At 42.0% G+C, this 27659-nt stretch overlaps 1 protein-coding gene across 23 annotated transcripts in view; it reads left to right on the top strand.

Moving 5' to 3' along the window:
* ATXN1 (ataxin 1) overlaps positions 1–27659 on the top strand; it is a 223584-nt gene that overhangs the window by 85609 nt on the left and 110316 nt on the right. The window contains exons 5-6 of one of the 23 annotated variants that reach the window (XR_008974254.1): positions 10328–10469; positions 10580–11294. The exons of the other annotated variants lie outside the window; for them this stretch is intronic. The gene's annotated coding sequence lies outside the window, so the exon portion shown is untranslated. Of the gene's footprint in view, positions 1–10327; positions 10470–10579; positions 11295–27659 lie in introns of those variants that run through there. 23 annotated transcript variants of the gene reach the window in all.

Genomic DNA, 27659 nt, shown 5'->3' with positions numbered 1-27659 from the left:
TTGTTTTTTTTCCAGGTGACCAAACACTTTCCAGCAGGTATCACCCTCTTCCCTTTCTCCAAATGCTTGTTATTTCCATTTTTCCCATTTTCCAATTTTGACTACAAGTATTGCTTCTCCCATCCCTGCATCTCCAGTTATAGTAGTGGGATAGGATGTCTTTACTCCTCTCCTTTCCTGCATTTCACCCCTCGGGATTCGCACATCCTTAGGAACTGCTTGAGCTCAAGGTCAGGTTACGTGTTCATCCACATGATGCAAAAAGTCCCACAGAATAGTATGGCTCTGTGAGTTGACAAGTGTTAGTTATATTTCTGTAGTGCAGAGTGAGGGAAGAAGTTGGTGCAGCTTGTGCTAGGGTTTGCTGTGTGACTAGATAGATGCTTTGGAAATCCTGCTGTTTGGGCCTGCAGCATATTTCTCTCTGGACTTCCCAAGTGGGTAACATTGCACCAGATTGGTTTAGCTGTTCCCATTCAAAATGAGAAATTTGTGTTGCTTAATTTTCAATGAGGATGTAATGTGATAGTAAAATTGTTCTGTAAAGGGTCATACACTGTTTTACTGTCAGTTTGTGAGGCTGAGACAGAAGGAAATATCAAAAACACTCAATGCTCATTATTTATTAATTGAGTTCTGGCAGAGCCTTGCTGCATTCTGGCTTTTTTGTTTGTTTCTTTGTTTACAAACAAAAAAGAAAGCACAGTTCACAAAAAAAGAAAAGGGAAATTTGTGAAGGAAGATTTCTGACAAGGAAGAGATGGCATTTGGGAGTGTTTGAGGGGAGGTGCCTTCGAATAAAGAGAGGGCAACTGGGCTTCGCAGTGTCACCCTCTCTCAGTGCTGCTCCTAAAAGAGAAGAATACTTTAGAGAATAGCAGACCATGAACCTTAGATACAGGCATGGTGGGTTACCAGAAAGTATTTATCCTGTAAGTTCTGTGGTGGGGATATTTTAAGTGCTTGTTCTTTGCTGTTCCTATGGGTATACTTTTTTAAAAAAGTTGTAAGTGCTGCATCTCTGCTTTTGTATCCCTTCCTTGTTTCTCTATATATTCAGATAAAGAACAGTACTCTGAAGTAATTTAATCTTTCTTTACTAACTGTGGTTTCTTGATTTAAAAAGTCCCAAAGCTGCTCAGAGCTCAATCTTTTGTTCTGCAGTGAGTCCTGTGAGGACAGACCCTTTCATAGATGCTGTGGCCTGTACTGGAGTTCTCTTGAAGCCTGAGTTGTGAAGTTTATGCTGATGAAAGGTCTGAAGACTTTAGCTACTGGTTGCCGCCCCCCCCCGCCATGGGATTTAAAATCAAGCAAATATAGGTGGTTGGTTTTTTTTTCCCCAGGAATAGCTCTAAACACATCTCTGATCAGCATAACCCTTTTGCCAAATTTTCAGGCTTGCTCCAGAGTCTGAAGCCATTTTAGTATTTCAAAAAATTATTAACAGCAGCAGCAGCAGAAGTAAATATAACACAGTCAAAGCTGCATATTTTATTTGCTTATTTTCTGTCTCTGAGATGGGTGTATTTTATTTTTTTTTTTTCTGAAACTTTCTCACAGAAGATCAGTCTGAGGCAGATGTTGGCATGGAAGATTCTAATTAAAATATTTGCCAGAGTTGTAAAGAGCTAAGCCTAAGGCTTTTGAGGAAGAGTGTCGAATAGTCTTAAGTGTCATGGTTCCTATGAGAATCATTTTGTTTGGGCTGCTGTTCTAAAGGTGTTATCTTCAGGTAGAAGCACCTTCAGTGCCATAGACCCTGTCCTCAAGACAACCGTTTCTCTGCCTTTTACTTTCCTCTGCTGCTGTTCTGTGGAGTGGTAAAAAAAAAAGAATAAAAATTGATCAAGGACATCATTCTTTTCAGGTCGCTTAAATGCACATTGTTTCAGCACTCCTTTCCCTGTCTGCTTCTTCAGCTTCACAAAATGTTTCTTTCCTCCCTTTGGATTAGAGGTGGAACCTAAAAGGTGAAACATGCACTGAGGCCCTTTGGACTTCGTCATCCTGAAACAGGTTGCTCCATCCCTGGCAGAGTTCAAGGAAAGGTTGTGCAGAGCCTTGGGTTACACGGTCTAGTGTGAGGTGCCCCGGCCGTGGCAGGGGTCTTGGAAGTAGATGACCTTAAGGTCCTTTCCAACCCAAACTCTTTTATGATTCTGTTCTCTGGCCCTGTCCTCATCAGTTGAGGCCCAGGGTTTCTTCAGCATAGTCCTTTCTCAAAAAATCCAGGAAGTTCTTTTCATCTGGTGAAACTCCTGCTGCTTTGCTCTGCTTTTGGAAGCGCTTTTTGGAAGCAGCGATACCCAACAGGGGTCTGTTTGCAGTTGCTCTTGCTCAGCTGGGTGGCTGTTGTGGCTCTTCTTGGACCATGTCAAAGGCACTGAGCCTCCTGTTTTCCGGGTTGTGGGTCAAGGTTCTGTTGTCTCCAGCCTGGTTCCTACTTCTGGGTAAAACTGGTGTGCTTAGCTCTCACCACTGGATTTCCATGGGGAGGCAGCTCTGGCATGGGTGTAAGGAAGAAAGGCAGTACATTCCAGTCAGGCCTTGTGGTTGGGGAACCAGGATCTGCGAGGTGCCACGGAGTGCACCCATGTTTGGACACCACCTTGTTGATTTTGGCAGCATAACCAGTTGGGATGCAGAAAGCGTTTGAGCATCTGGGTTTCCTGAAGAGAACAAGCAGGGCTTCAGTTTCAGGCTCTGGCTTATAGCATGTCTAGGAAATTGGTCAGGGCAAGGCTATCAAAACTACTTGCAGACACGAAAGATCCCAGCTTTCCCTGACTGTGAACTGGCTCCCTGAAGCACTGCTGAAAATCCCCCTCATTGTTCCTCCCTGCTCAAATCTTCCCCTGTTGAAGCTGGGTGTAGTATTTGTATACCTCGCTGGTTGTTCAGGCTAAATTAATATTTGTAGAGCACACTGTGTGCTCTGTATTGAAAGGACTACATGGAACTGCCACTGCTTCTAGGCAGTTACATCCTATTCTTGAATGTTGTACGTGTACTTAACCAGGACAGACAAGACTCATTGCATTTGTTTGGAAAAACCCTGTTGGTCCCCTCGTATAGAATCATAGTATATGTGTGAATGCATTTTTTTGCATAGGTGCTATGTTTATAGTAAAGCAGAAAATCCCTTCAGTTGAAGTAGTCCTGTTTCAAAGGTTGGGGTTTGTGCTTGTTTGCCATTTGTTATTCTGGTTGCCATTGCATTGCAGTGAATATATGTAGTTTTCTTACGGTCTTTCCCTGCTTATAGAAACCTTCAAGTGCATGCATAAATCTTCTAGCAGTACTTTTTCTTCAGCTGAGAACATAAATAGAGCAGATAATTGTCTGGTAAAGCTGATTGGTATTCCTTAAATCTTGATCTCATCCCTTGCTTATTCACACATCATCTGCACAGAAGATATTTCTGCCGTCTTCTGAACTCTGTTTCACAGACAGAGTGACAGTTCACATACATAGAACAGTCCAGCGAGATGTTAAAAAAATAATGATTTTGTAAACCTTTGAAAAAACAAATTAGGATATTACATGAAATTGGGGGGGGGGGGGGGGGAATAAATCTGAAAAAAAAAATAATTCAAGCTAGTAAACATTTTTCTGGTCATAGATTATCAAAATTCTCCTGAAGCATGTGAAAAAGGGTGATTTCTCTAAATGTCCAGGTCGCAGAGCATCTGCTGGAGGTGACAGCATGAGGAAAAATAAAACCAGCCACAGCATTGGTTCTGTTGCATGGTTAGCATTGTGGCCCATGAGAGCAGAGCAGCACAATCTCCTGCAGGAAAACCTGGCGCTTGTAGCTCTTAAAAGCCAGGGTTCTGCTTGTTGAGTCACGCTGCCGTAAATCCTGAACAGCTCCATTGAAACAGAGGGAATTACTCCAGATTTATGCTAGTTTTGATGAAAAGAGGCTTTCCGCTGAATGTCTGGGCAGCCACTCACCAGGTGGAAGGGAAAGAAGTGACTCAGCATTCAGCAGTTGTTGCTGATCGCTGGCTTTTGCAAAGTGCAGAGTCACAGATTTCCCTTTTCGTTTTTTTCTTCTTCTTCTTCCTGCCCCCCTCCTTTTTTCCCTGGGTGAGTGGCTGCTTTGTGCACCCTGTAGAAAAGAGGACATAATTTCTGATGCAAGAGGGATGCAGAGGGGAACAGACCAGCCCGAGTCCGTGTTGTTAGCAAGGAACTTGTGGAGGGGCAGACCACCCTTGCTAGGAGCAATCAGTGCTTTGTTTCAGAGGTTTCAATATTGACTGCTGCTTCTTGCCCACAGGAGATGAATATTTGTAAGAAGGATTTAGCTGCATAGCTGGCCTTGTATTTCTGTCTGCACAGTAATGACCCAGCTAAGGCCAGTGACAGCAGAGCTTCCCATGAGTGCACAGAAGGGAGTAAAGCGTGTAGCAGAGCAGGGTGAGATGCGGCTGGATGACCCCTGAGCAGCTTCTTGCTTCCCCCCAGATTTGCTGCCACCCTTCTCTGCTTCCCCAGCAAGCTCACCTTCTCTGAGCTAGCAGCAGTGGCCTTTATCTGCACCCAAAACAAAGCAAACAAAGTGGGCAGAAAAGCCCCATCGCTAGGTTCTAGGGCCGTTTGCTGGTTGAGTAGATACTGAGGTTTATTTTGGACTACCCGGCAAGGGGACTCCAAGTTTAGAAATGGTGTTAAGTTATTGCAATGAAAAGTGGGATTTAAAAACTCTAAATGGGGAAGACAATAGCTTACTGTACATCTTTGAAAAACATGGGCTGATGAACTGAAGCTCCCTGAATGTTTCAGCCCATCTGTCTTGTTAGTTTCTGTGTCTTAATCACGGATTTCATGAAGTGTCTAATTTTCCTTTTTTAGCTTTCTGTCTTCCTCTTGTACAAAAGTTAAGGCAGGGAAATCATCTGAGCTGGATTTACTTTTGCATCCAAGAGAAAAGCAGACTATAAAAAGAATTGAGTGGTGTGTGTGTGCTGGTAAACCAAGTTTGTCTGCTTTAGGTTTGAGGGGCAAGATTTTCCCACCCTCACTCCTGATGCTGTGGTGGTTATCAGGAGAGGTGGGGAGCTCAAGTATAGGTGCATACCTTGTAACTGACAGCTTTAATTGTTTTAATTGTCTGGCTCTGATCTATGGCTGTCCAAACTGCATGGACTGGCTCTGCTGAAGTCACCAGCAAAATTCCCTTGCTGTCGCTCCCACTGCTGCCACTGTTCCTGGCAGCTGTTGAGATATATTGGCAAGTCCCTGCTCCCTCTTGCACCTCAGGAAGTCTGCAGTGACTCTTTTGAACTGCAGAATTACTATCTATTCATATCTGTGGGGGGAAAATCACAAATCAACCAACACAAACATTCCCCACAAAGTCAGAGCATTTTTAATGACCCCTCTGGGGGGATGTGCATCTCCAGGTTCTTCTGTGTGAATCCATCATGCGGAGCCCACTCAGTTTCTAGCAACAGTGGAATTTTTTGCCACCCCCCACCAGCACAGATAAGGCCATGTATATTTGCAGTGTGTACTATGCAGAAGACACTGATTGACATTAATTAGGAGTGGGTGGTGTGAAAGTGTAAAAATAAAATTCCTTTCTGTCAGGTTTACTATTAGAAGTGAAGTACACGGGTGTGACACTGAGTGCGTGTGAGTGTGCACGTGTGTGTGGAGTGGAGGGTGTCAGCATTTATAACAATAGTGGGAGTGAAGCACTACAGGCTTAAATGCCTATAAAAGTCTAGGATTGCAACCTTTTTCTTGCGAGCTGCTCACTGAAATGTGCTTCAAATTGTTTCTTTTCAGTTCCAAGTTCAAAATGTGGTGCTAAAAAACATAGAGTGCTGCAGATTGCAACTTACGTCAGTTTAACTGCCCCTGCCTGCTTTGTGCTGTTACAGTGACCATTTTGAGAAGTGATCAGGAAGGGACAGTGTTTTTGGTCTGTTTTAGTAGGAGCAGCATTCTGAAATTAAATGAATCACCATTTAGCAAGCTGGTATTGCTCTGGTTGATGATATTAATTCCTTCTCTGTGTGAATACTGAGAATAAGAAGCAATAAATGGATTCCACTGCGTTAATGATTCGTGAAGTGTGTTGTCAGATGTGGCTGGCCTTCTCTTATGAAATAAATGGACAATCATCCGTGCCACTTTAAAAGCATATTCTTTGGATCTTAACTGCATTATGGTATCTGAGCTCTAGGACTATTGCTTATGAAATTTCTTCAGTATCTGTTTTATGTGTGTGATACTGCCAGACGGTTATCTGTGAAGCTTTTTAATAGCTGTCTGTCTATCATCTGCTCTACCTGACTGTTTACAGTTGTTCTTTATGCAAGAAAGTACTTCTCAGCCTAATTCACTGGTCCCTGAACTGAGTGACACTGACTGAAGACGTCTTCCCTCTCTTGAGGCCTTTCCATGCCAAACTGCAAGTTTGTGTTTAATTTTCACTGATTATAGCTAAAGGACAAATCTCGTTTAACACTTAGGAAATTATGTGTTCCCTAATTTGTTCTTATTTTAAATGAGCTCTTGTTAAGTGAACCCCTTTTTATTATTGCCCAGTGGTTTGATGGAAATGAGTTGCTAGTGTCTTCATTTTCTAGCAGAATCTCTCTCTGTTGACAAACTGAACATTTGCTGGTGTAGAGGGTGGGAGTGACACCTCAGCTCTCCTCTCCAAGCCTGCAAGGTGCTGGTAGTACATGCTACAGGCACTGTGAGCTGTGGCTGCTCGTGCTGTGCCTGTGATCGAGATACAGAACTGTTACTTAGGCCTTCTGGTTAAGTAACATTTTCTAGTACATTATTTAAAGTAGATTTAGTGTACTAGATTTTAAGTTAAGGGATAGTCCTCCTTCTATAAGGAAAATGCCAAATCTGACACACTGGTTTGCACTGGATTCACTAACATTGATGGTGTTGCTTTAGCATTGTGGTATGTCAGAACTGGCTCAAAAAAAAACAAACAACAAAACCGCAACCTAATCCTCCAAAAAGTCCTGTCTTGCTGATGCTGATCCTTCCCCTTACAGATTTTGGATGATGTGTCATGTGTTGCTGAGAAGGAGCATGTGGCTTCAGCTATGAGAGGTTGCTGACCATGGGAACATGGAGCTAAGGGTAGTGCTAGCAGCTATTTTCCAGCCAGCTTTGGCGTTAAGTGTATGGAGTACATGTGATAAAGCATTCCCTATACTGCATCACGGAGACAGGAATTCAGATGTTTCTCCAAATGTGTATTAAAGGCCCCTCTTAATTAGCGTAACTGTGTGTGGTTTGTGATGGGGTGTGTAGGCTTGTAAGCCAGACGCTCGCTATGCTGTCCTTGGGTGAGCCATTGACACGCGTGGTCTGCAACAGCTCCATTGATGTGGATGGGGGAAATGTTTGAATTAACTGCAGAAGTGTAAAAAGCAATTCACAGGTACGCAGACACTGAGGTTTCCCTGCATAGGGCAAGACACAGTTAATTCAGTTAAGGAAACCACAAGGAAGTTGATTACTGGGTTTTGGTTTTGTTGTATTTGTTACTATAGTGGTTTGCTTGCGCTTGAAAGGGTTAAGCAGAGACGGGTTCATGGTTGAAGCTGCAGCAATGTGCACAGAATGCATGGCACATCTGGTGTCAAAGAAGTTACTTATAATCACATACGTGTAGATAAAAATATGCTGAGTTTTAAGCAGTGGGTTTTTATTCTGGCTGTAGTTGCAATGGTACTACCAGTTAATCACAATTGAGTTTCTTGCTGTAAACCTCAATTCAGTGAATTAAGCAAAGACAATGTGAACTGTGAAGAGAAAAGAAAGAAGAAAAAAATGGGGGTGGGGGATAGTGGTGTCTTGGTTTAGACTCAGCTGGTAACTCAGCAGCATGCAGCCATTTGCTCACCCCTCCCCTTCCCCCTTCTGGGCAGGATGGGGAGGAGAATCAAAAGAATGCAATTCCTATGGGTTGAGATAAGAACAGTCCAATAACTAAAAGTAAAATATAGTGCTAATAGAAAGAATACCAATAATAATAACAATAGTAACAGGAAAGAAGAGAATCAAAGAATCATAGAATAGTTAGGGTTGGAAAGGACCTCAAGATCATCCAGCTCCAACCCCCCTGCCTTGGACAGGGACACCTCACACTAAACCATGTCACCCAAGGCTCTGTCCAACGTGGGCTTGAACACTGCCAGGAATGGAGCATTCACAGCTTCCCTGGGCAACTCATTCCAGTGCCTCACCACCCTAACAGTAAAGAATTTCTTCCTTATATCCAATCTAAATTTCCCCTGTTTAAGTTTTAACCCATTATCCCTTGTCCTATCACTACAGTCCCTAATGAAGAGTCCCTCCCCAGCATCCTTGCAGGCCCCCTTCAGATACTGGAAGGCTGCTATGAGGTCTCCACACAGCCTTCTCTTCTCCAGGCTGAACAGCCCCAACTTTCTCAGCCTGTCTTCATACAGGAGGTGCTCCAGTCCCCTGATCATCCTCGTGGCCTCCTCTGGACTTGTTCCAACAGTTCCATGTCTTTCTTATGTTGAGGACACCAGAACTGTACACAGTACTCCAAATGAGGTCTCAGGAGAGCAGAGTAAAGGGGCAGGATCACCTCCTTCGACCTGCTGGTCATGCTCCTTTTGATGCAGCCCAGGATGCGGTCAGCTTTCTGGGCTGTGAGTGCACACTGCCAGCTTATGTTAAAGCTCGGAAAACACAAGTGATGCACAATACAGTTGCTCACCATTCGCCAGCCGATACCCAGCCTGACCCAAGCAGTGATTTGCCCTTCTGGGTAACTTCCCCCAGTTTCTGCACTGGGCATAACGTGCTGTGGTATGGAATACCCCTTTGGCTGCTTTGGGTCAGGTATCCTGTCTCTGCTTCCTCCCGGCTTCTTGTGACCATCCTCACTGGCAGAGCATTAGAGACTGAAAAGTCCTTGATCAGAGTAAGCACTACTTTGCAACAACTAAAACATCGGTGTGTTACCAGCATTGTTCTCAAGCCAAAACACAGTACTGCACCAACTACTGGGAAGAAAAGTACAGGATTTGTCCTGGTTACAGCTGAAACCAGGACAAATTAAAAGACCATGTTTGAAGTCATCCTCAGACTGTTTCTGTGTGTAAGGCCCTGTCAAGTAGTGTTCTTGGGAGAGTTATTTAGGACTTAAAATGTTCAATGCACATTCAGTGTCTTCTAGAATGAGATCTCTAGTGACTGAAGAATCTTGTGACCTTTGGGATTGTATTTCTGTAGCTATGGGTAGTGTTCCTTCTTGGTGACTTTAACCACTGAAATCAAACCTACCAGTATAGTGCAGGGGTTTCCCACCAGTAATATATAACATGCAAAACCTAGGTCTTGATCTTCATACACATGGAGGCCACTTTACGCTCTTGGGGCAAGTAAAAAGGTCTTGAACCAGGTATAAATGGTCTTATTGCCTTCTTGCCCTTTTCACACTGATTAATATATTAGGCTCTCCAAACATGAAATACACAAGTAAGATGTGGGTGGGAAAACACTGTGTAGATACATATCCTACAAAGATTGGGTAGCTATTTGTAAGCTTGATTTAATTAGTTGGGCTGACATATGCAATCCGTTCAGCTTTGTGGGGGCTGGACAGTTTGTGGGCAAGCAGGAGGGAAATCCTTCAAGAGATGTGTCACTGTAGAACATTCTCATACTAAGGTTTGTGGGGGAAAAAGGAAAGTACAATAAGAAAATGTTCTCGTGATCATCCATGCCATGAACATCTTTTAAAACCAGAGTCTGTTTCATTTGGTTCTTCAGTTGTCACTGCTTTTCAGTTCCCTGTTATAAAACAGAGCATTAAATTATTTTTAACACAATGTATAGGGACAGGGCTTGAAATAGTTTTTAATCAGTTGGACCAAGTCGTGGCTGCATTGGAAGATGCTTTCCTGTCAGTGTTTATAGAAGAAAATAGTGGAAAATAGTGTTTGCACAGTTCAAATGCTTTTCATGTCAGCTCTGATCACATTTGTTTGCAGCCTAAGAAAACAGAACATCAGTTTTCGTCTCAAAACTATTTTAACAAAACTTTTAAAATACTCATTGAATGTATTTCAGAAACATGGTAGTATTGAAAATGTTACTGTAACTACAGCTATAAAGTTAGAACAGCGCTGCTGTTATTTTTGGAGTGTGTCTAAACCAGTGATTTTTCAAGTGGAAAGGTTGGCAGAATTTTATTGTCATGTTAAATTCGAAGTTACTTGCTTCCTTCTTCCATCCCATCCAGTTATAGTTATCTATTCAGTAAAGAGCAGAATGCAGCAATGCAGGATTTGTTTTACAGGGACCACATAGGGAATCTACATGCAGCAAGTCAATGAGTACGTGAGCATCTTGGGTCTCCTTGTGTCTGTCTCCATGGTGCTCCCCTCGGGTGAGGAAGCTGTAGTGCCTCCCCTGCTCAGATGGCTGAATCAAGCTTGGAGGTGGGCTTGTGCAGTGGCCCGAAGAGCAGCATGTCAGGGAGTTGAGTTGGTGTCTCCCAAGTGCCACCCTGGGGCTGTCAGCGTGGCATCATTCTTTCTCTGTTCTGCAGTTTGACGACCTGGGATGGGTTTAATACTGAGTGATGGTCATAAATGTGCTGTTCAGTGCCATTGACTTGCATCTGTAAAATTCCTTCTGTTGTGAAAGGATGCTGTGGGGCTGCTGACATAAGTTGTCTGGGAAGCTTTCTTTGCTGAGAGTGTTAAAAGTGGCAATAATGTTTCCCCTTTGCTGGGTGTTTTTTTGCTATGAGCATCAGTAATGCTTTGGTGGGTGTGTTGCTTTTTTCAGAGCTGTGCTTTTCATTTTTCACTTGCACTTAAATAGTAAACCAATGTTTTGTAACACCAGCATTTTCAAATCCTGTGATCACTGAAGTTGCCAAATGATTATTTACTGGGAGTAGAGGTTCTTCATTGTATAATCTTTGTGCTAAATCAGAAGGAATAGTGCTTCAGGATTTTTTTTTTAATAGAAAAAAATGATAATAACTTGGTATTCCATGGCTCACATAAATTGTTGAAAGTCAAAAGACCATTTGCTTCGAGGCTGTGCATAATGATCTCATTTGTTATGTGGTCTGCCCAGGCTACTCTCAAGACGTGTAGGATTTCCTCCTCTGTAATGTTTCTGCATCACTGTAATAGATTTGAATACTACATAGATATTTGGCCATCTGGTTCTCTTAATTCCACTGAATTTACCAGAAGAAAAAGTAATGTATTATGCCTTTCTAAATATAGTTCTTTTTCCATGATTGAAAATTGAATATTCTGTAGTTCTCCTTTGTTGCAATTTGCATATTCTTAGGAAAAGTAAACTCTAGTATTGTGGGATTTTTTTTTTTTATTTTTTCATATTATTTTGGGATCCAGATGTTCTCCAACTCTACAAACCAAGGAAAGGTATTAGTAGCCTCTTTTCTTCTCCAGATTCTAGTAAAACCAAAGATCTTAAAATGCCTTAGAAGGAAAGGAAAGGCAGTGTGAAAAGAAAGCTAGCCTGCTGGGAGGAATAATTTAAAACAGAAATCTGAGGCACTTCCGGGATAAATCCCAAACCTAATAAAACTCCTTGTGATTGGGGTTTCATCTTGAAATTGGATTTCTTGTTTGGAGCCCTCCACTGGCACAGTGTTTTGTGAGAGGGTTCGGCATGTGTTTCAGGATTAGTATGAGTGGTTTCAGTTGCTGCATCAGAGTTGCTGGACGCGTGCTTGAAGTGGTTCAGATCTCACTGTGTTAGATGTACCACGACTTCAGTGAGTGAATATGAATGCAACGACCTCCTCAGTGCCACTAGGAAGACAAGTGGTATTCCTAACAGTGAGAAGAAGAGGGACCAGCACTTCATGTGATGACAGTTTCTGTTTGCCAGCCAAGTAAATGTGTCAGGAGGTCACCGATGAGTATCTATGGCAACCGGGGGACTGAGAATGGCTCTGCTGGGCCAGTGTTGCATGTTGGGCAGGACCCCAGGCAATGAACTGTGATATGACCTGATTAGGACTAAGCTACTAACTGAAATTGATAGTATTTATCAGCCACAGTCTTTAAAAATCAGTGGAAAGCAGGGAAAAAAAGGACCAAGGAGGTTTGTCTGATATCTTTCCAATTAAAAAAAAACAAGCAGTTCAGTACACGTTAAAGTGTGGTAAGCCTGATCGCTGGAGAGAAGAAAGATATTTCTCATTTCTGCTAGGAATGGTTTTACTCTGTGTTGTCTCATTTTTTCTTTAAATTTATTTTCTTAAAGAAGTCAGACTTGTCAGCATTGTTACAAACCAAGCCCAGGCTTGCCATTGGGCCACTCATAAATTTTGTAAGTGACATTTCTTTTGCAGACATTAAAAAGGAAAAGAAAAAAAAAAAAAGAAAAAGCACCAAGTCTTTCAAACCTTTGATGAAAGAGCCAGAGGCTTCAATACTGTTGAAATCCAGTCTGTGGGGTGGGTTAACTGAATTCCCAGTGTAACACTATTAAAGCAACTGTCGTAGATAATAAATGGTGATAAGTTGTATGACTCACTTGAGGGGTCATTATTTTTGTTTGGCCTGAAAGCCGATGCTGTTTGCTGGGCTGTAGCAAGGAAGATGTCAGCCTGTGTCACATGTGCCATCTAAGTGGCATAGCAGAAGAGTGAGGGCAAGTTTCCTTGGTGACCGCTCGGGTACAGGCTGGGGAGAGGACATGAATTGCCAACTATTTCTTTGGCCTGTAACACACATTATTAAAATCTACTATGAAAGTGTGCTGCATGTTACTTTCCCTTCACCACCTTTCATTTTGTACTGCAATGTGGAAGCCTAAAAAGTAGTACTGCAGTGTGTACATCAGGGGTCAAAGAGTTACGGCTTTACACTGTGTTATTGATGGGATTAATAATCTCCTGGATGCATCACAGTTTGCTTTATATTAATGGACACACACATAAATAACATGGTAAAAGTCATTGCACATAAATACTGTGATAAAAATCTGCAGTTCATCTGGGTGTCCTTCTTCCCAGGGGCCGGCTGCAGTCTTTACAACCTGAAGTTTTGTATCTGACGCACTTGTTACTGCTGAGATGCTCATCATCTGTAGCATGACCCAATGCTCTGATCCTTAGTTTGCTCAAAGCCAACCTCACACCCCCTCCCTGGTGAGCATTGCATGTTCCTCTCAGACCCTCATATTGATTTTTCATGTTCCTGTGTTCTGTTGGGTCACCACAAGCTCAGCAGTGTGCTGGCTGCTCCAGGGACATCAGTTTCAACCACAGGGGAGCCAAGACAGGTATGCTATGTTGCTTTTGACGTGCATCCTCCGCACAAACATGGAGCAACAAGAATAGACGTCTAGGTATTCTGTATCTGTGCTGAGCAGAATGTTACCACAGAGCACTGTCATTCAGCAGGAATAAAGGTATATAAAAGTTGAAAAGATTGGCAGGATCACAAAACCGTTGTCTCTTGCAAACCTCTGCAAAAGTAAATGCTTGGTAAGTCTACAACTGGTTCAGTAAGGATGTACAGCTCAAGTTGTAAATTTCTCTTTTGAGATAAAATCTGGTTATTGTTTAATGAAATAGAAAGTCAAGGCTATAAATTGCAAACAGTGCAATGTTTATTGTCCACAAGATTGTGTGGCTTTTTTTGGTTTATTTTCTGTCTTCTCGCATCAGTATATAAAAGTTTACTGTGCTAAGTCCGAATGACAGAGAACATGGTTTGTTCTGGCACAAGGAGGACAGCCAGGCAGTGTGTCCCCAGGTTCAGAAGGCCTGGAGGGGCTGCTGCAAAATGTTGCTGGAAAATTACTTCATAAATCCTTTCCCAAGTGCCTGGATCCCAAAAAGCTTTTCTGTGCTACTGAATTTACTGTGCTAAGGGTGTGTGTGCTGGGACAGTGCATTCTAGCTGAGCAGGAGCAGGAACAGAGTGCTTGTCCGTGAACTGTAAAATGACCATGTCCATACAGTCAAGTCCAACTTGCTTTATAACCCTGTCATGACATTGTTGTATTATGATATGATACTTGCTGTCTGTAGTGGGGGCAGGAGCTGAAGCAGAACCTTGCTGAAAAAAGTATCCTATCTGGGATATGATGAGTTTGAAATAATTTCTGACTGGTGGTTATAGTGCTGTTTTCATCCATACTTCTTGGTTTTAGGGGATACCTGTGACCTGAAGGCTAGTATGATCAGTTGCTTTCATTCTCTGTGGTTGGGAATACAAAGACAATACATGGATACGGTCTGTTCACCAGGATTTGGTGCAGAGGATCCACCCGTAGTAATGGGATGCAGTTCTTTAGAGATTAAGTGTTTTAGCAGATGGGATGGGATGGGTGAAAACCATGCAGTGTCACCAAACCCATCTCCTGCCAAATTGGACAAAAATGTTTGAAGAAATAGCCTAGTTTTTTTCATATCTAAGCACTTGATTTGAAATATTAATGAAAATAGAAGTGGATTATCTCTCTCTTAAATGCATTGAACCACTGGAAATGTTTTTAAACAGGCAAACTACAAATTCTAAAATACATATAGCTAATTTACCACAAACAAGGCATGCTTGTTTCTTCACTCATTTGCTTCAGAGACACTGTTAAGTTTGTTTTCTGTAACACATGCAGACGTTTAGAGAACAGTAGAAAGTTGAGGACTAACAGCAGTGATGGCAGAAACACAAGCTTAGCTTCTTATTAGATAAAAAAGGGTTTTGCTTACAAATTCCAAAGTTGCTATAGTTTGCTATATAGTTGCTATATAGTTGCTATCTACTTTGCCCAACCTCATTTTAAGACATTTGTTCTGCTCAAAGATGCAAAGAATTATTTTCTTTATTCCCCAGAGCACTTTGTTGGTTTAGATAATAAACCTTTTTTTCTTTTTTTCCTGTAATTTTTGTTCAGCACATGAGATTAAACAGTTTCAGATTGAGGGCTGGCCCTCTTTAATTGGAGTTTCAGGAAGCAGAAAAAGGGAGTGCTAACAGCATACCTTCAAATAAATCATGATTAATTGCATTGTAGAAATGCTCTGACTTTATTTGAATGTGCTTAACAAGCCTTTACTGACTACCACCAGTTTCTGCTGTTTGATAACTAAAACTGAGAGTACCTATAAATACCTATTTGAATATACTCCTGGTCCTACTTTTGCTGCTAGAAAGCACAAGCAGTAGTTCTGCTGCAGGCTGCTGTTGGCAGTGAGGAAGAGCTGTCGGTGAGAGCAGACTGGATCCTGAAACTGGACATCTTGTGTGTACAGCTTGGGTACAGCTCCTCTTCCTCAGCAACAGCAAGCATCGAAGTCTGTTTTTTGGAAGAGGACTCTGCTTTTCTCACCTTCATTTCCCTGCTTAGTGCCCTTTCCCTTGCTGTTTCTTAAAAAAAAAAAAAAAAAAGGCCCCTACCCATTGCACAAAAGGCTTTCACACACAGTGTAATTGGCCAGATTTGAGTTTTTCATTTCTGTTAGAGAAGCCTGCATGATAAGACATTTCTGTGCTGTTGAATGTATTTGTAGTATTTCCGTCTGTGCACTGTCACACTTGGGACTTTGGGGGCCTGGCTATTTTGTAAGGCAAATTCTTTCTTGCTCACTGCTGCTAGTACGCGGTTCTGCTTTCTCCAGGGTTGTTCTCTCCAGAAGTCACTCTTGCCATATCAGGAAGTGGAAGATGCTCATTTTGAAGGGGGGCAGGTGGAGGAGTAAAGGATGAAAAGAGTAATTTTTGTGCTGTAAGCTGCTGTCGCTGAAGTAATGCCACGCACTTGCTGTATCGGCCATCAGTTAATCTGTTGTACCACTTTGCTGTTCATCATCTTCATCAATGTGTTCAGCAATGGTGGTGAAGGTTAACCTGGGAGAGGAGATTGCAATTCATTGAGATGCACTAGGGAGAAACCCTCATTAAAAAGTGGCAGTCAGAGGGGCCCCAGCCTGAATAGAAAACACATCCCCAGAAGGCAGTTCCTCTGGCTTTGGTGTGATGAGTACTGCCTTTCTTTAACGGAGGTCTGTGGTAAAGTCAGAAAGGATAACTGTCTTCTATAGCTTTGTGTTACTTCACAACTAAGGAAGGAGAAAAGCTTTCCTCTTGAAAGCCTGATGTAGCCAAGACCCGAGAAGCTCTGGATTCTCTGTTGGTGGTATTGTTGCTGCTAACTTGCAGTCTCATCTGGGGGCATTGCACTGAATTGCTATGTGTTTCTTTTCCTCTTTTTCTTACGATGGGGTTTAAATCCCCTCCTTTTGTATATGGGAAGGCTTCTTGCAGGAGTCAACTGAGTGGCATTTTCCACGCTCCATTCTGAGCAACGCAGCCTGAAGATCTCCTAATTTTATGCTGATGATGCCTTCTTTCTGAAATTATATAATGGCAAGGTGCTGTGATCCGAGTGCTTAGCTGGACAAGAAGGAGTGTCAAGCCATCTGTCCTGAGAATTGATTCCAGTTAGCTTTTATGAATTTGATGTGTTCTTTTGATGATTTTTTTTTTTTCATGTCCTGCCTTCTAAAGGAAGTAAAGGCAAAAGCAATGCTTTAATCTGTTATCAGCTCCATAGGTTCCTGTTAGGGCTTTTTTGAGTTTTTGGTGTTAGAAAAAAAGAAAAAAGAAAGAAAGAAACCAGGGCCTGTTACTAAAAACAGATTATCAGCAAGGAGAATGATCAGCAGGATGTTAACCAGTGTCTGGAAGAGAAATTGAAAAGCCATGTATCATGTGAAGGAGCTACAGGTTGAGAGTTGGGTCAGGAAGATACAGGAGATGGGAGGTAAACTATCAGTAAAGTGCATACAGGATAGCTGAAAATAGCTGGGAAAGGATAGGAAAAAGTGAAAGCGGAGAGACTGGAAAGTAACCGAAGGTGCTGGCAGTGGATCTGAGGAGCAGGAGGCTCCTTAGTTGTATATAATACTTTAGTAGTGTAAAAGGCTGGAGTTTATTATTCTTGGTGGTCTCATAAGAGCTCAGGCTTTTATATCTTACCTCTCTGGAAAAAGAGTGGCTGCAGAGTGAAGCGGTCTGCCACAGCAGACATAAACCAGTTGTTGTAGAGGTCTTGTCTTGTGTCCCTCTTACGCAGTCAAGGGAGTTGAAAAGCAATGGGATGTACGCAATTCCTGTCCTAACCTTTGTCCCACCCCATCCTTTTGAGTTTTCTTAACCTTAGCTAGCTAATGCTCCAGTGGCAAAATACAAATCCTATCATCCTTGCTGCTAGGAAAAGTGTGGTGGTATTTTTAAGTGTGTTTTAAAGGAATCCAGTGGTGAGGTGCTTCATGGTGGAGGTTTAATTTTTAAGTATGGTTGTTTAGCTTTGCAGTTTATTCCTCCTCCTCAGTTGTGCTTATGCAGATTGTCTTTCAGATAATGCAGAAGAAATAATGTCCAGTTCTTTCACTCTTTACTTCTTTTTTCTTAAATTAACAAACTGGCTTACTAGAAACACATTTTGAGAAGAAAAGGTTATTTTTCTTGGAATTTTCATGATATCTGACACTAAGGGATCTCATTAGTAATTAAGAAATAACTTTACTTTTCATAACCATACTGTACTTCTTTTCGTGTCATGCATATATCTTCCAGTCTTTCTCATCTAGCAACTTCCCATGAAATTCAGCTTAATTTAATACTAGTTGCAAGTTTTTGCATTGTTATTCTAATCTTAGTTCTTTCGAAAAGAAAGGCAAATTACAGAAAAAACCCTTGTGAGGTATGAACTCCTCGATGATGATATCAATTTGCTTTTCACAGTTAGGCACAATAAATTACTTTTCATTGCAGGTGAAATTTGCTGCACTGACATGTTTCCTCCTCCACAGAACACAGTTGGGTTCTGAGACAGGGATAAAGAAATAGCAGTCATGAAACTGAAGCAGCATTTAACTTTTTATTTAACTTCATATTTATCTGCTTGATAAGCTACATGATAAGCTGGCTGGATGAATTATTTTCCTGTTGTATTTTAATTTCCTGTTACCCGTGAGGAATTTGCACTTAACTTTGCAGGGAGCATAACATTATAGTACAAAAAACCCAGAGCCCAGAATCCTACAAGTCTTGCTTTTTCAAAATTCTTCATGTGAAAATAATAAAAGCGCAGCTCTTCTGCATAGGAAATGAGGAAAGAAATCTCTTTGAGTCAAGTACACTTTTGACAAAGCAGATTTTATTTTTTTATGGCCTGATTCAGTATTAGATTATTGAAGTCTCATTCCATCTTAATTTCATCAATCAGTGGAATTATTTCAGCACAGACCTGGCACAGGGGATGGCAGAGTTAGCCTATCTTGTGTGTAATTATTCTCTAGTCTGCATGGGTAAAAAGCACCTTCTGGAGGCCAGCAGCACTGCTCTGTTAAATCTGCTGCAGATGTGATCTGAGGCATTGAACACTGAACTTTAGGTACTTTAAACAAAACTTTGAAAGTAATTTTTTGTTGTTGTGAGCACACCAAGGATTTATTACGAGAAAATGGGAGTAATACCCTTGCCCTGTAAAGAGCCCCAGAGGCAAAACTTGACTTGCTATTTACTCCAAAGGCAACGAGTTTGTCTGCTCTTGGTGAGAGTTATACAGGGGTGAGCCCTACCAGAGAAACACAGTTATTAACTCCCTTGCCCTAACCTGTGATATAACCCTCTTAGAATCATAGAAGCATAGAATAATTAGGGTTGGAAAGGACCTTAAAATCATCAACTTGCAAACCCCCTACCGTGGGCAGGGACACCTCACACTAAACCATGCCACCCAAGGCTCTGTCCAACCTGGCCTTGAACACCACCAGGGATGGAGCATTCACAACTTCCTTGGGCAACCCATTCCAGTGCCTCACCACTTTTACGGTGAAAAACTTCCTTCTTATATCCAATCTAAATTTCCCCTGTTTAAGTTTTAACCCATTACCCCTTGTCCTATCACCACAGTCCCTAATGAAGAGTCCCTCCCCAGCATCCCTATAGGCCCCCTTCAGATACTGGAAGGCTGCTATGAGGTCTCCACGCAACCTTCTCTTCTCCAGGCTGAACAGCCCCAACTTTCTCAGCCTGTCTTCATACAGGAGGTCTTCCAGTCCCCTGATCATCCTCGTGGCCTCCTCTGGACTTGTTCCAACAGTTCCGTGTCCTTTTTATGTTGAGGACACCAGAACTGCACACAATACTCCAAGTGAGGTCTCACAAGAGCAGAGTAGAGGGGCAGGATCACCTCCTTCGACCTGCTGGTCATGCTCCTTTTGATGCAGCCCAGGATACAGTTGGCTTTCTGGGCTGTGAGTGCACACTGCCAGCTCTTCTATGACTTGAGTTCATTGTGGTCTCTGATACCATGCTTTTACTTGCTTCTCCTGTTAAAGATGACCGCTCTGTGTCTGTGTGTTTATAGGGAGAAGATGGAGTGATAGGCAGTAAATATCTACAGTGTGTATCTGACAGCAGAAGTCAGAGAAGGTTGCCTATCTTTCAGGTTGTGGAGTTACATCCTACAAAATTGTTTTAAAATCTAGCATTTTAAATGGCCAAATCAGTTTGTGCCTTTATAAACATTTCAGGACATGCAATTGCAATGTATGTGTTTGTAAGATTCAACATGTAATTTGTGCTTTAGAGACCATGCTGGTGCTAGAGTCTTGTCTGTATTTCACAGCTGTATCTGTAAAGGTAAGAGCTATCGAATCTGGTTAGTCTTGGCTTGTTTTCCAGAGCAGGCAAGTCGCCTGCAACCCTCCATTTCACGTTAATGGGCCTCTGGGCACACACAGCGCTACTGTGAAGGCCAGCTATGTAGGTCCCGATGTATGGATTGGTACCTAATTTAGTGTATTTAGTATTCAGGGGTGAAAATGTTGGCTTAGTATTATTTCTCCCTGGCACTCCTGTTCCACTGTATTGCTCATGTGTTTGAGACAGGAGCTGTCATTCACTGTATGCCTGTACAGAAGCCAAGTAGGTCAGTGCCTCTAGGTACTACTGTATATTATATATCTCCCCATGGGTGAGTTATCACCCTCTGTTGAATCTCGCTGTAGATATTTCTTATGAAACATTTCAGTGGAGTTCTGCTTGTGTTACCCTAGTCCTGGGGATTGCCTGAGCCTTGGATAAGCAAAGGTAGACAAAGCAAGCTCCATCTCTTTTAACAGGTTCCCGGAAGGGCGAGCAAGGGAGTTGTCTCTTCCTGAAGATTTGAGCCAGAAGAGGCACAATGGCAAAAGCAGCCAGAAGACAGACTCTGAGCCCAAACTGCATATAAATCTCCTCTACCCTAAGCTGATCTATTGTTTGGTGCAGCATTCCCCTCTTCCCTGAGCCTCTTTTGCCCAACTTCCCTCTTAAGTGGTTCATCTTTATCCTCTTTTGCTTGGACCTCCACTCACTCTCCTTCCATTTGGCTGATCTCTTCCTCACTGAAGGCAGAGCCTCATGTTTCACTACCAAACCAGCTTCAGGGGAGCAGGCGACCCAAGGGCTGTCAATTTGCATGTCTTCTACTGAGACACAGTAGCTTGCTGCTTGCTTACTCCAGGTCTGTTTCAAGGCAGAGGAGACTAAAATAGCTTAAAATACTTATCACTGTTGAAGGTGAACATGTGACTGCCTCAGACTGCACTGCTACCAAAAGCTTACTGAAATAACATGTGGTCTGTTGCCATCTGCTTACACCTCTTTCTTCTACCCTCCGTTGCTCTTGTCACTCCAGGCTGCTGCAAGCTCTTCAAAGCAAAGACCATCTTCTCTGTCTTTGCAAAGCGCATGCTGCTGTGGCACCTTCCCCACCACATCTTTGCTTAGCTCTCCACAAATAATAGTAATAGAGGTAATAGTTTTATAATGTAGTCTTAATGGGGATGTGGGTTGAACCAAACAGGAGTTTCATTTTGTGGTATCTACCCAGTTGTAACTCATCCCTAATATGAATTTGTTGGTAACACTCAGATCTCAGGTATTGATCAATGATGTAATTGTCATCCTATAGTAGGACAGATGATGTAATTCTTAGCCAGTTACAAAAGACAGTTACTAAAGACAGCGACCTTGAGACAGATCAGATGGTTGAGCAGCATAGATGGGTCACTGATTATAAAATGCCCTTAACTGTCATCTGTTAATTATTGGGGAGGAATAACTATAACAAAATGCCAGCATGTCACAAAAGATTCAGCATTTATTGACTTTTACCAGCAGTTACATATTCTTGTTTTGACAGGTGCCTTTTGATGGCTTTGTTGCTTTGGCCTTCATTTCAGCTTACTTTGGGGTAGCATAAAACCTGGCTCTTGTGAGCCCAAGGAAAACATTTGTTTCAGATAACAAGTCACACATTAAAAAAAAAGTAATAATTTAAAGTAGAGGTGGATGTGATACAAGGAATGCTCATAAATGGGAAGAAAATCCATGGCAGAGTTTTGCCAGTTGGAAAGCCAAGCTCTGTGTGTGTGTGTCCCCAACTGGAGATGGCTTAAAATACACATTTGAATAAGAGGTAACATCACTTTTTGTTTGAGTGCTTAATGAAAGAAAAAAGTGATGAGCATCGACCAGCTTTTGCTTTTAGATAAACAGTAGGCACAATTCAAGAAAGGTCATGGAGAAAAAAGAAATAAAACCACTTGCTATGATTGCTAATAACATGGTTGAGAGAAAGTCGTATTTTTATCTCAGTGGAAGAGGGCTCTGTGCAAGTGTAAGAAACATTCATCCTGAATCCTGAAAAGAAAAAACAAGGAGGTTTGAAAAGACAAATGGTTGAAGAGCTATTTTTGGCTCCACTATTGGTATTTTATTCCTAACTACTTACGCATTTCTGGCCTAATATTTGCTATTTCATGTCAATTTTTTTTTTGATATTTTGGTTCCTTTCTCCTCAGTAAACTGGCACATTTGCAAGATAAGTATTAAACTGAGTAACCTGCCAAAGATTTCTCTTTGGCACTACTTACTAAAAGTACTGGAAGAAGTTAATCGTTTGCATGAATTTGTGACCCAATAAAGAAGACTACAAGAGAGTGATCTGGTTAATTAATTACTGCAATGAATTGGTATTAGGAAATCATAAGAGACATAGCTCAGTCGAATTTTGTGTTTTCCATGTTTTGTTGAGGCACTAGTTTCTCTGTTATCTTGTATTTGAAACTAATGAGTATTATAGACAATTTAATTTTCTGAGCTCTATGAGCATGTGCTTTGTATTGTTGAATACAATTTCCTTGTCATGGACATTTGAGGTCTTCTGTTTTCCTACATTATTTGCTTATGTATAGTATTATCAATATCTAGAGGACTCCTAATATGTAAGATCTTATATTCCATTAAAAGCAGTTAAGATATTAAAGTCTGTCCAGTTCTTATGTGCAGAGGGCCTGCCTTAATGAGAATTCCAGTTTTCAGAGGGATGAAATAAGAACTTTGATGGATGTGGTCCTTCAGCAGTATTTCTTTTCTAAGTGTGCAATAAATCTGGGTGTAGATAATTGAAATTGTGAGAAAATAATGAAAAGAGGGAAATTACTTTAATCCTGTAATGCCATAGGAAATAGAAAATCTCTTACATACACTCTGCCCTTGGGATTAAGCATATGTCCTCATTTTTAAGCAAGCTTCTGCCATGGAGTTCAGCCACTTGAAAATTAAGTTTCTTTGGCAGGCAGAGGCTTCAGTTGTGTGGGGAGGCATTCTTCACTGAGCTCTGAGCCCAGCTTCTGGGTGCTCTCCTCTCCTTTATGGTTTCATTATTCTTACCCCTGATTTAGAATCATAGAATCATTTAGGTTGGAAAAGACCTTCAAGATTATCAAGTTCAACCATCAACCTAGCACTGCCAAGTCCACCACTAAGCCATGTCCCTAAGTCCCAAGTCCCTGAGTAACCTGTCTCATGTCCCTAAGTCACCTTTTTGCTACACCTCTTATCATGGTTACAAAGCTATGGCAGTAATGCTTCATACCCTACCTACGCTGGTAGGGTAGTAAAGGTCAGGTATTTCTATATTTCCTACTAGAAATAGGTGGGTTTGAGGACACCTGAACTAAACAACGTTTCTGAGGTACAGTATGATGGGGCTCAGATCTGTGACTTTTATCTTAAAAGGCTTTCAGGAAGTCCCAGCAGTTCTTTAGGACCACTTGAAGGCCTGTTCCCAGCTCCATGGTTTCCAGTGGAGGATCTGAGGGATCAGCCCATCTGTAGCTCTGCTCCACCCCTACATTTGGAGGCTGCCTGCCTGCTGTTTTTTAAAATCGTTCTTGCCAACACAAGAATGTGGGGAGGAGAGGAAGTAGTAAGCACCAAGGTCCACAAGTGAAGTTTGTCCTGGTAGGAAGGTCCCATCCAGCAAATGCAAAGATCCCATGTAAGTGTGACCTATTTTGCATTTTCTTTTTTCCTCTGCTTGTATCTTTCCTATAATCTGGGAGGTCTAGCATCAGTCTTGAAAAGATGCTCTGCGAGGCATAAATTTGGAATGTTCCATGGGAGAATTTGCCTGCCCACCTCTCTTTCAGTAAAATTACAAAGTCAGACTTTTTGCCTGTTTCAGAAGTGCTACCTGAGGAGAAAGTGACTTTACAATCCTCTCTCTGTCATGCTGTAAACCTGGGTGGTAGTCACCTTAGGGGAAAAAATGTTTCATACCCAGTTGTTCTTTTCTTCTGAGGCTCAGCAGCCGTGGTGGTCCCCTCTGCAGAGGGTTCAGGAGTGCAACTGGCACCTAGAAAATGAAAAACACTTGAATCATTTGCATAGTGGATCAGAATACAGCCCACCCAGCTGCCAGAGCAAAGACCACAGACTTTCACATTTGAGTCATCTCCTGAAAAGTTACATATTTTTATGAAGCAAGAACTGTTTGTTTTAAAGTAATTTTATTTGCTTTTTTATAGCTGAATTATCTGATTCTTAGATGGTGAAGGTTATGTATCAACAGGATTTTCTTGCTGCCTTTCTGTATCTACTGAACTACAATGTCAGAGTTTGTCCTTGCTTCCAGTCATAAGAACAATTGTTTGATTCAAGTGTGAATATCAATGCTTGTGTCTATAGAAACCAATCAACACTTCCTCCTAATTTTTGTAAATAGGCTGTGACTGTGACACTGGGATTTCCTGTCTTCTGCACATCCGAATCAAAAACCTTGTGCATACAAAGATGTCTTGTCTTCTGCATTCACCATCTACTATCTCTTTAGTAGGCATTATCTTTATTACAGACTGTATTTCTCTGGTTGAGATATGTCCAGACATCACTGGAGCCTATAATCTTTCATTTTTATTTTACATCATGGATTTATTTAAGGGACTTTCTCAGTAATAGCTGTAGGAAATAGCAAGTAATGTAAGAAGAGCTGATTGAACTGCTTACAATCAGAATTGCACAACATTTAGTATTTTTCCAGGATCACCTTTTAAAGTGACATTTTTCCAAACTCGGTGGCAGTTTCATGTTGATTTTTCTTCCTTTTTACATTTCAGCATGAATGATTCAGGTTGTTTTGAGAACAAGATACAAACCATTGCATTTATGTACCTTCTTAAAAAATAGGCCAGCTGTTTCGTTGAGTAGCTGTGTAGCAGCTTCACATGTGGGGGTGGATATTTGAAATTTGGCTGTAGAGTTGCCCCAGTATCAGGGATCTGCCATGTAATTTGCAGGAAAACGTGTCCATAATCAGTCAGTTTATAAACTCTGAAATGTCTCATTTTGTACCTAAACAGCAGGAGCTTTTTAGATAGTGCTGCGCTGAGCATACTATATTTTAAAGATGTAGGACTTGCTTTGATATTGCTACATCTGTCTACCAAGCAGAGCTGTGGTCTTAGGCATAGGAAGCAAAAGGAAGGAGGTTGTCCTCCCCTATTTTCAGTAAAGCTGTTGATTGCCCAAACAGGTTCAGAGGACAAGGAAGGGATGAAGAGGGAATACAAGCTATGGGAGATGTGTTCAGGAGAAGTGTTGGGAATCATGAAACTGTCTGAACAAGGAGATGAAGGGGGTGGTTATGTCTGCAAGCACCAAGTGTGGGCACAGCATTTTGGAGCTGGTGCGACTGTCAGGGGTTCTGTTGAGATTAAGATGAAGACCCAGGGGGAAACTGGGATGAACAGCCTGATGAGGGAAGCAGCAGGTCTGAAGCCACAGGAGAGGAGGTCAGAGGGAAATCTGTTCTGTACACTGAGATGGAGTTTGTAATTCCTGAGGCTGTAGGAATGCTCCTTGTTCTGTCTGGTGTGAAAATACAAGACCATTTCACCTCTGGTTGTTCGTTATAGTGCAGCCTCATAGCTCTAGTGAGATAGCAAACTAAATTATGCAAGTGCTGTACCTCTGCATCAGTATGAAAACCCTGGTGTGAAACCACACAGTTTAATTAAACTGCTGCTAAGTCTGTTTCGAGTGTCTAACTTCACACTGTTCAATATTCATGATGAGGAGCATTCAGGCAGTTTGTTCAAGCAGCTCAGTGGTGGAGAAGCAATCTCCAAGAGGATGCAACAAGTGTCTTGCTGGCACTAGTACCTGGTGCGAATGCCTCTCTTTCCACATGTTCGTACCCCTTGTTCTTGCTGTCCCTGTGTAGTCAAGTCTGTGAATGCAAGTTGTATGTCTTAACCCTGCAGTTTTGGTTCACATAAGGTCCAGTCCTCTGTTCCCACTTGCAGTTATCTCGGTGCCTCCAGTGGAATAGAGCTGTTTGTTTGCATTTAAAAGTTTCGGTCCTGGTAATGATTTTGACCTATAGCTATGTGCAGATGTCCTCTTTTCGGTCTGCCTGCATCAGCACAAGCTCCATGTGCTCACTGCACCTCCACTTGGAGATGGCCATCTTTGGTCTGGCCTGCTCTGGGGTGGAGTGAGTGCTCCCCAGCTGGTTGGAGGCAAAATTGGGTTAGCATTAAAGGCCGTAAAAAGAGTTTGTAGCCGCTCTGGTTTATTTTCACCGTAACGGATTACAAAACACTTTTACACAAGACTGCTAGCACTTCTGAAGGGAGACAGTCAGGAGGAAGAGGGGCAGCTGGTGCCAAGCACGTGTGTGGGAGGAAAACCTCATCAAGCAGCGTCACGGGGTTTGGAAGGGACCTTTGTCCACAACCTCAGTCTCTCTGAGTCTCAGTTATGTCTGTGTGATGGGGAAAAAAAGCTTTTCACAGGGGTGCTGTGAACATGCACTAATTTTAGTACTTCAGGCAGTTAGGTAATATGGTGACAGCCAGAAAATAACCTCTAAGGAAATACCTTGTTCTGCCTTTAAAGCATAGGGTTAAGGATCATTTTTAATAGTGAGAATGAAGCAAGCTACTGAGTATTGCTTATTCAGTAACACCAGCTCTACTAACCATGAATGGCACCGTTTCCTGTGGAAAAAGCCCCTATGTGATAATGAAATCAAGAAAGATGAAGTGTTGCAAAATTGGCCATATTTCTGGTATTTCCTTGTCTCCCAGTTCTTGACTTAGCATTTTTTACCTGTCTGTGTATGTTTCTATGTGATGAACTATTTGTGACTAAGTTCGCAGTTGCTCAGTACTTTCTGTTCAGAGATGTTAAGCCCTTTAAAGAGGGCTTAGAGGGCATTAAAGCATCTTACGTATCTGCCAGTATGCTTCTTTAAGCACAATTCTATCTCCAGAATTGCTTAGCTCTGGTTCTTAAAAATGACTGTAACTTTAACTGAAGGAGATAAGAGGCGAAATGTTCGTCTGAATCTGATAGAAAATTGTTGTTGGTCATTTTTTGCAGGTCTCCCTGATAAATCATTTACCTGTAAGTCCTTGCATAGCAACAGGTGAGTGAGAGATGCAAAAAAAAATGTGGCTATGAAGCCACAGATGTTGTCAGCAAGGAAATAGAGCTGGGTTAACTCTCATGACTAGGCTTAAAAGGCATTTTGAAAATGGCACTGTTTGAAATTATATATCTTATTTGCACAGTGTACAAGGAGTTAGGTGTCTTACTGTGTAACAGAGGAAACAGGTACACTGACAAGTAAAAAAATACAGGAACACCTGTTGGATGCTTCCCAGGGTGCTGAGTATGCATCTTTCCAGTTGATTTCATTCGGAGTTACAAGGATTCAGCAGCTCTGAAAACCAAATATGCCGAGTCTAAGGCATAGAAATAAGTTAACTTGAGAAATGTTGGTCTTAGCAAGTTTGTTTGCCACGGAGTAAACAACTTGTAAACTCCCCATGTAGGACCAACCCCTTAGTAACTGCTTTTGTGTGCACTCTTAGGAGAGGTTGTCTTGCAGTGAACAGGAGGTGGCTCATCACCCTGCCTGAAGTTGTTGCCCTTCTGTATTTAGTTGGTGTCGTGTGCTGACCCAGGCTGGACACCAGGTGCCCACTTAAGCTGCTCTGTCACTGGCTTCCTCAAGTGGACAGGGGAGAGAAAATATAATGAAAGGCCCAGGGGTCGAGATAAGGACAGGGAGAGATCACAAGCAAAACAGACTCCAATTGGGGAAAATTAATTTATTACCAGTCAAATCAGAGTAGGATGATGAAACACAACCCCAAATCTTAAAAACACCTTACCCTATCCCTCCCTTCTTCCCAGGCTTCACGTTACTCCCAGCTTCTCCTTCTCCCTTCCAGCAGAGTAGGGAGATGGGGAATGGAAGTTGTGGTCAGTCAGTTC

This window comes from Pezoporus wallicus, unplaced genomic scaffold (assembly GCF_028554395.1).
Source record: "Pezoporus wallicus isolate ANWC-B61680 ecotype Strahan unplaced genomic scaffold, APGP_CSIRO_Pwel_v1 contig_5485, whole genome shotgun sequence".
In the NCBI taxonomy this organism is placed as follows: Eukaryota; Metazoa; Chordata; class Aves; order Psittaciformes; family Psittacidae; genus Pezoporus; species Pezoporus wallicus.
Note: the sequence above shows the minus strand (reverse complement) of the source record. Positions and strands in the feature narration are given on the sequence as shown.